At 39.8% G+C, this 9,154-nt stretch overlaps 1 pseudogene; it reads left to right on the top strand.

The window, feature by feature from the left end:
- Positions 1-8,167: 8,167 nt before the first annotated feature.
- On the top strand, positions 8,168-9,154 carry LOC134213149 (AH receptor-interacting protein-like; annotated as a pseudogene).

Below are 9,154 nucleotides of genomic sequence, written 5' to 3'. Positions count from 1 at the left end.
AAAATAAATTTCAAACGCTCTAAAGACAGAGCCGACTATGAATGTGTCTGGAAGTGAACTGACAATTGAAGAAAGGTGAACTTCACCAACAATTTTCGATTATTTTGCACTCTGGATTGACTGAATGGCAAAGCTCAAATCCGCCCATGCTTCAATCTGCAAACCCGTAGTTACTCTACTCATCAAAACCTCTCCTTCCGCAACTGGTCGAGGTGCTGCTGTGCCGAATCAAGCGTGAAAGACGAATTACACAAAATTTTCAAACAAGTTTTTTTTTGCAGCAGTTTCTATCAATTATTTATCGTGTCAGATATTCCTCAACTAAGATTTTCGTGTTCCTTTTACGAACGAACAGCTCCGACCAATTGCATATACTTACTTGATACTTGATGGACTACAGCTTTCTCTACTGGACTCGATCCTGGGCAATTCCATATATGTATTTTAAAATCTTCAAACTGCAAATTGATCTACAAAAACAGCATTATACTAGCTGTGTTTAGCAAACAACATGAATCAGTCTTGATTCAAATTTATATAAGGTACATGATTGTTAGTCAATTTTGTTGTAGACATTCCCTTGCGTTATTAAAGTGACTTGCAACTTTTTTTTATATCGATAGCGTTTAAACCTGTTATACCCAAATCCTAATTAAATGTTTACTTGTCATTCTGTCGTTGTTTTGACGCTGTTTTGCTAAAAATATTATAGACGCTACAATTTGTTATTCAAAGTGAGCAAATACTTTTCTTTAACGAATCGCTGAAAAGAATTTATAGTAGAAGGCTGTTCCCGGAACACTAAATCAATGATTTATTCAAATGCCCTTTTCTGGTCGTTCCAGACGCTCCAGACAGAATAAAAAAATTAAATTAAAAAAACACTAAAAACTATTTATTAGAATTTTGAAAACCGGTTGAAACTGCCCAGTAAAAGCAATTTGACCTTCAAATTATCATTGATTTCTGATTTCGGAGTTCTTCGTTTCAGTAGCTTCAACCCTTCATTGTTCACTATCGAATACCATCCACAGCAGAAACAGCACCGTGACACCGACAAGCTTCAAGCTGCCCAAAATAGCGACATTAGTGAAAGCTACTCTGTCCAAATAGTAATTTCCAGTTGCAGATAAAGCGACAAAAAGCAACTTTTTTATGCAGTTGATAATTGGACAGTGAGTATCATGTTATTACACAATATAAGGTTAATGATTCAAACAATGATTTTGAAGTTAGATGTAGGGGAACTGTTCCGATCTCCATCTCACTGTACATATATTCATCTCAACGCGAAACAAAGAAATACGGCACCAATTTCGTCGCTTCTTTTTGTCAACAAAATCACAAAAATAAGAAACAAATAAAATACCTTTTCATTGGTTTGATTTTGATGGGATGAACATCAAAGCCAGAAGATGAAATCCAGGAGCAGTTCCCCTATAACATTGTGAAAATAAATATTGTATAATGTTTCTATTGATGTGAGGTATACTTTTGTTACAAAATTGTTTTATAATCATCTTTTTTTCTGTTACAAATTTGTATAATTAATTATTAATTTACATATACTTTTTTCGACTCACCAAGCTATAAATCTACACTAGGAACCACTTTTGATTTTGAAAAACTTCAATATATAAAAATGCCATTAAAAAGCTCAACAAATAGGACTGTTATCAGAAAACATTCCCATTGAGAAATTGAAGAAAACAGTTGTGAAAAATATCTGTATCATGATATGAATTCACTAAATGTAAATGAACATAAATAGACAACGGTTTTTTTTTTACCAGTTCATTTATTTGGTAGGCTCAGTCGTGTGTGACACTTTGCGGAGCCGCAATTCTCAAGTATGATATTTTTACATGGTATATCATCTTATCTTAACAGTTAGTTGGGAGGGGACATGGACCATAATACTCGTGGCGACTCAAGGTTAGAAAAACTTAGTACAGGACGGACGGGGTAGGGATTTGGATTTAGGTTATTTCAGCTGCTCATCCGGGCGTTTGACGTTGAACGTTGAAAACGGTTTTGCGTGGCGTCGTGCTCGATTTTGGTTCGTCAGGGAGCATCTTCCGGATGGCCAGAGCATCGGGGTACATGGTACAGAGAAACAGAATCGGACAAGAAAAAAAAACTGAGAAAGAGAAGAATATAGGCATTAAAGTTTAATGTCAGCCAAGCAAAGGAAGGCATAGATGGCCTGCATATATATCACATCGCGATCTCCCAAAACACCCCTTATATCTCGGAAGGGTTGTTTACCTCGGGCCACGAGGGTATCCATTAGTTGCTCTCTGGAGGCGTCATTTTCCGAGCAATACCAAACTACGTGATCGATGTCATCGTAACCGGCTCCGCACCTACATAGGTTGCTATCGACCAGGTTTATTCTGTAGAGATGTGTGTTTAGTGAATAGTGATTGGACATAAGTCTCGACATCGTGCGAATGAAGCCTCGACTTAAGTCCTCACCTCTGAACCACGCTCGCGCAGAAACTTTAGGAACTATGGAAAATAGCCACCGTCCAAGTTCATTGTGTGACCAATTCATTTGCCAATTTTGGAGAATACTCTGACGGACAAATGTGAAAAACTCGATGTTCGAGATTTGTCTATCATAAACTTCACCTTCCTGTGCGCCCACCTTTGCTAGCGAGTCCGCCTTCTCATTGCCATAGATTAGGCAATGAGACGGGACCCATACAAAGGTAATCTTGAATGATCTTTCGACCAAATCACACATCTGCTCTCTTATAGTTGTAAGAAAGTAAGATGCGTGCTTAACAGGTTTCATCGACCGGAGTGCCTCGATAGAACTAAGACTATCCGAGAAGATGAAATAAAGGTCTACGGGCTGATTGGAAATTATTTCCAAAGTTAATTGCTGCCAGCTCAGCAACATAAACCGAACACGGTTCCTGAAGTTTTCGGAAGGTGGTTGAATTTCCATTGAAAACACCGAAGCCAGTGGATCCGTTAATGCGAGAACCATCAGTGAAGTATCTGTTATTGCAATTGACATGTTCATATTTTTCGGAAAAGATAGGGGGAATGGAAAGATTTCGAAGATGATCTAGTATTCCTTGAATAGCGTGTTTCATGGACAGATCGTATACAATTGAGGAACTGTCGTTGGTGAAGTGAACTCGGGGTGGATTATAACACGGAAGACATAGATCTGACGATATGTAGTTGAGGTAGACCCTTAGGAATCTTGACTGACGAATCAGTTCAAGCATATTATCGAAATTTTCCAAGACAAGTGTGTTACTTGTTCCACATTTGATCAGTATTCTAAGTGAGAGCTCCCAGTAACGGTGCTTTAAAGGAGTGACTCCAGCAAGCACCTCCAGGCTCATGTTATGCGTTGAATGCATACAGCCAAGAGCAATACGCAAACAACGATATTGAATTCGTTCCAATTTGATCAGGTGGCAATCAGCTGCTGAGAGGAAGCAGAAAGAGCCATACTCTAAAACAGAGAGAATAGTCGTTTTATATAGTTTGATGAGGTCTTCCGGGTGAGCGCCCCACCAAGTTCCGGAGATAGAACGGAGAAAATGGATCCTTTTTCTGCATTTCTCTAACAAATAATCAATATGGGTTTTCCAGGTACATTTGGAATCAAACCAGACCCCAAGGTATTTAGAAGATAAAGATTGGTTGATGTCATCTTTCAACAGCTTTAGTTTCAGTTGAGCAGGGTGCCGCTTCTTAGTAAACACAACCAATTGAGTTTTCTGCGGTGAAAACTCGATCCCTAAATGCCTGGCCCAAACAGTCGGATTATTTAGGGTACTTTGCAATGGTCCTTGCAAGACAACTGCACATGGACCTCTTAAGGAGATCACGGCATCATCTGCAAGTTGTCTAAGCGTACATTGTCCTTCCAAACAATTGTCAATATGTTTAACATAGAAATTGTAAAGCAAGGGACTTAAACATGAACCTTGGGGAAGGCCCATGTAGCTATTCCTGGAAGTTGTCAGAGTGCCGAGAGTAAAGTTCATATGTTTTACTGACAACAAATTGTACAAGAAATTATTCAAAATAACGGGTAATCCACTACTGTGCAGATTATCCGACAGTACTTCTATGGAAACAGAATCAAAAGCGCCCTTAATATCCAAGAAAACTGAAGCCAGTTGTTCCTTGTGCGCATAGGCCAGCTGTATATCTGAAGAGAGCAACGCTAGACAATCATTTGTTCCTTTACCTTTTCGAAAACCGAACTGAGTATTTGACAGTAATGCATTTTGCTCGACCCAATGGTCGAATCTTGAAAGGATCATTTTTTCCAATAATTTTCTCATGCATGATAGCATGGCAATCGGTCGGTAGGAATTGTGATCAGACGCTGGTTTCCCAGGCTTTTGAATAGCTATTACTTTGACCTGTCGCCATTCTGGTGGTACGATGTTGTACTCCATGAAACAGTTATACAGGTCCAGTAACCGTCTATTTGCGATATCTGGGAGATTTTTTAGAAGATTGAATTTGATGTTATCGCATCCCGGAGCAGAGTTATTCGATGAAAGAAGAGACATAGAAAGTTCCAGCATTGTGAATGGTCCACCCAAAGAACCGGGATCAGTGACTGATTCTCGAAATAGCGGTTCTGCTGGTACGGAATCTGGACAGACTTTTTTTTGCGAAATTGAATATCCATCGATTGGAGTATTCTTCACTCTCGTTGGTGGAAGTGCGGTTCCGCATGTTGCGGGCCGTTTTCCAAAGTGTTGTCATTGAGGTTTCTCGTGATAGTCCCTCGACAAAACGTCGCCAGTAGCTACGTTTTTTAGCCTTGAGAAGATTTTTGAGCTTTCGTTCAAGCCTCAAATACTTTTCGAAAAGCTCAGACCTTCCGTGTTTACGGAAAGCCTTGAAGGCATCAGATTTCTCAGAATACAACTTAGTACATTCATAATCCCATCCAGGAGTGGCTGGCCTTCTTATGACGGATGTACTTGGAACGCGTCGTTTCTGGGCTTCTAGTGTGCTTTTTTGAATCAATTCGGTAAGGAATCGATATTCATCCAGTGGTGGCAGAATATCAGTTGATTCAATACCAATATTTACCGCCGATGCAAATGTTTGCCAGTCAATGTTCCTCGTGAGGTCGAATGGGACCTGAACTGGCTCTGATCGTTGATAGCCATTTTTGATTGTGGTGACTATCGGCATGTGGTCACTACCATGGGGATCTTGGATTACATTCCACGTACAATCTAATGATAGTGAATTTGAGCATAAAGACAGATCTATTCGACTTTCTTGACCTTGAGGTCCTATTCGAGTTACTTCACCTGTGTTCAAGATATTCAAGTTGAAATCGTCGCACAAATCATAGAAAATAGGCGCTCTATTATCGTCTCTAGTTTCGCCCCATGCAATACCATGTGCATTCATATCCCCCAGTATTAAAACTGGGGATGATAAAAGAGAGACTGCGCTCCAAAGATGCCGACGATTAAGTGAGGCATTTGGGGGAATATGAACTGAAGCTATGCAAAGGTCTTTATTCTTTACATTTACTTGGCAAGCAACGATTTCCAAGCCATTTACAATTGGGATGGGAACTCTGTAAAAGGGGTGACATTTTTTGATCCCCAGAAGAACGCCACCATAGGGTAAATGATGTATCTTGGACAAGCACAGGACATTCATTAGAAAATATATCGAGATTGAATAGTATAAAACAATTGAAAACCACTAGGTTCATCCAAATACATAACCTATGATTAGTCTTGTGTCTCCATTGCCCAATTTTTGAGTAAATTACGTTTACTAGGTGTAAACTGTGATATTCTGCGAACTGAAATATTTTCTTTTTGGACATCAAATATATTATTTTCGACATGGAAAAACCATATATAATAAACCGTTCGGTTACGTATTGCTAACTTTGACCAGATCCTACAGCTCAGCATAGGAGATGATTTTAAAATGCTTATAATTATTCTAGACAAATTGTAATTAAATGATTGATGTGCAGTGGAAAAAGTTCCGAATTACATATCTGGAAGCTTATCTCAATTTTTGATTTTTTCCAAAAACGTATCTATCCTTACAGTTCGGAACTTTCCGTATCATACATCAATCGAATTTCAACTTACATTATCTAGAATTTAATATAACATTTTAAATAATCTCTAACGGCTTAGAATCTATCCAAGGAATGTATTTACCAAATCAAATGTCTTCTTCTTATTTTACTTGGGTTAAATCTGTTAAATCACGTAATGTTGAACAGATCAATTGGCGCTTTGATGTACATGAAGAAGAAGAAGCCAGAAAATGATAATCGAAAAAATCTCACGGGAAACCATACGAAAATTTTAAAACTCTTCTCAAAATTCCAGAAGCAGTGTGTATTCACTTCATCCTCTATCCCTCACCCAGCTGGGGAATTGTTGGACAAAATAATATTGAATAATTTGATCCAAATCTCATGCTCATAATGGTGCCCTTTTTATTAAGAACGCTAGTAATGTAAAGAAAGGATTCTCCTGAAGCAAGATAAGTGTCCCCTACGGGATGTGTGAAAGTTGGGATTTTGGCTGTTCTGTGGGTGCAGCAAAACATCACAAGGACGCCCTTATTCGCACTAACTACTCAGAATAGAAGGTCAAGAAGAGCCACCGTTGTAACTAAGCGTGAACCAAGTTACCACAGGACTCCCACAATATCCGCAGCGATAACAGCAAACGATACCCTGTGCGTATTTAGATTTTTATATTTTGTATAGCAAATAATATCGAGTATGAACCGGAACGTGCTCACCAATAATGTTTGATTGTACGCTGTCTTCCGTCAAAACATTGCCCAGCATCAGGAGAAGACCATGAGTCACACTTCCACGCGCTTATTATGCACGAAAAGCAGCGAAAAGGCAAAAAATTACGGTTACAGCCAAAGCAAGTTTACCTCACTCAGCCTTCGTGGACACCCACTATATGATCCATGTTGCGCTCCTATAATATTCATGGCTGGAAGCATCTGAAAACACCATAAAACCACTAAAAACACACTACACAAAAGTAAAATCACTGCTTTCGACACAAAACAGAATTCAAAGAGAAAAAAAATATTCAAATTGTCAAATTTTATGTGAGCGTGGCGTCCGTTCTAACCTACATGCCTTTTTACTTCGATAATTTTTTCTTCTCAAAAATTCAAAGCCAGTTTAATTAAAACGGTAAGCAATACGGGGTTGGACTTTTCTTCTTCTACTGTGTGACCAAGTGTAATATCCACAAAATAAAATTTCGAATAGAATATTGTGTTTATTATTTATATAGTAGAAGAAAAAGTCAACTATTACCAATTTTTAATAAATGCTCTAGGGTACAATGGAAGAGATTTTCAAAACTTCATCATATAGTTTTCCGTGGAGATTTTTCGATTATCATCCTTTCTGCTTCTTCTTCATGCAACATCAAAGCGCCAATGGTCCAATGCCAGAGTTCATCATTGACGTTTGAGACGCTGTTTACTAGAGGCCGAATACATTTTTCATTCATCGAGTTCATGCAAGTGTTCATTTTGTAAGCAGCGCCTCTCAAACGTCATTGTATTCATTCGTGCATTGGATCATATTCTTTACCAAATGAACTCCCAAGAAATTGCCGGCTGGGGTCATAGTAGACACCAAAATGAACTTTTGTTCGAAGACGACCCGCTCAAATGTGAAATCCATCAGGTGGTGAATTCAGTGAATCATACTGGAGTCGCTTATAGTTAAATTGTCCATTAGTTAAATAAAACGTATATATTTTTATGAGTGCAGCTAATCTAATTCACCTTCACAACGTCATGAGTCGTGAATGGGCGTTGTGTGGTTCTTTCGTTCCTCACTTCCATTCTTTTGTTTTATGGGTGGTACTGGCTTACCGTCAGCTTCAATGCTGCTTCCGTGGCTTTTTAAATTTGATTCTCCACTAAAACAGTACCGTTGTTCCCTTTGAATTGATTCGCCTTATCATATTTCAGTGAGTGTCTCAAGTTGTACATATTTGCCAATCAACTCATTGGTCCCCTCCACTTTTTGGTGGCCATTAAATTTGACCTACATAGCCATTCGAGCACTGAGTATGCTTTCTAAAGACGTTCATCACTATCTTCGATCCATTCTAGAGCTTTTACCCAACAGGTCAGACAAATGGATCCCTGTGGACGAGGCCAAAATTGTGAAAGAGACCCTACATGCCCGAGGGCAAGTGGTCCCATTCGGGACAGTGCCGGATCAAGTTCCACCACCAGCGCGCAAACTCGATGGCACCGTATGGACGACAGCAGTGAACGGCCAAACCGATGGAGCTGGTGCTGGGCAAAAAAGTTCAAACTGGACGTGTGGGAGGTGTGCCCGCCGCAGAAAGTGGCCCTGCACCGAGGTGAAGTTCCGGTGCGATAGTCTCTGCTGCAGCAGTATCCGTTCGTGTCGAAAACGATCCGGGGATTCGATGAAGCCGTCGGAACAGCGGAAGCACTAACGGGATGACCATCAGAACAGGGGAATCGGTTATAAGTTTGGATGAGATCTTCCAATTGTCCGCAGGATTTGGGTTCATTCTGGAGATTCTGTCGATCGAATCCGGAAGAATATCAGAAGAATCATTAACTGGCAGCTGAATGATGACAGCTAGAACAAGGTAGAAAAAAGCTTAGGAGAAGGGAATGATTGCTGCACGGAAGGATTATGTTGCGCGCAACGGAAGCATATTCGTATGCTGCTGGACTGATTGAGCAGCTGATAAGTAGATCGATTATAGGAATTTCAAGAAATTGTTCTTTGATTAATCTGCAGTTCGCTTCTTTCAGGGAAAACCAAACGACACGGAGTGGCTGGGCTAGCTCAGCTGAAGTTCCGCTAACCTGAACTACTCACAGTGTAAATTGCTCGACAAAGTTACTACGCGGTCATCGAGCACTGCAGTGAGTGGATAAATTACGGTAGGGCCAACGTGAAGGCGCTCTATTTCGGGCAAAAGCTCACGTGACTTGGGAGATCCGAGAGCAATGACCGATTTTCAGAGGGCGGCAGATTTGGACCCAGCTATTTCAGGCTATCCAATAAAGTTAAAGAGTTTACAAGAAGCGATACATTCGAGATGTGGAAGATAAATTACGGTTCAGAAATGTGTTTTAG

The sequence above is a fragment of the Armigeres subalbatus genome, chromosome 1 (assembly GCF_024139115.2).
Source record: "Armigeres subalbatus isolate Guangzhou_Male chromosome 1, GZ_Asu_2, whole genome shotgun sequence".
NCBI lineage: Eukaryota > Metazoa > Arthropoda > Insecta > Diptera > Culicidae > Armigeres > Armigeres subalbatus.
This window is presented reverse-complemented; position numbering and strand designations above follow the sequence as displayed.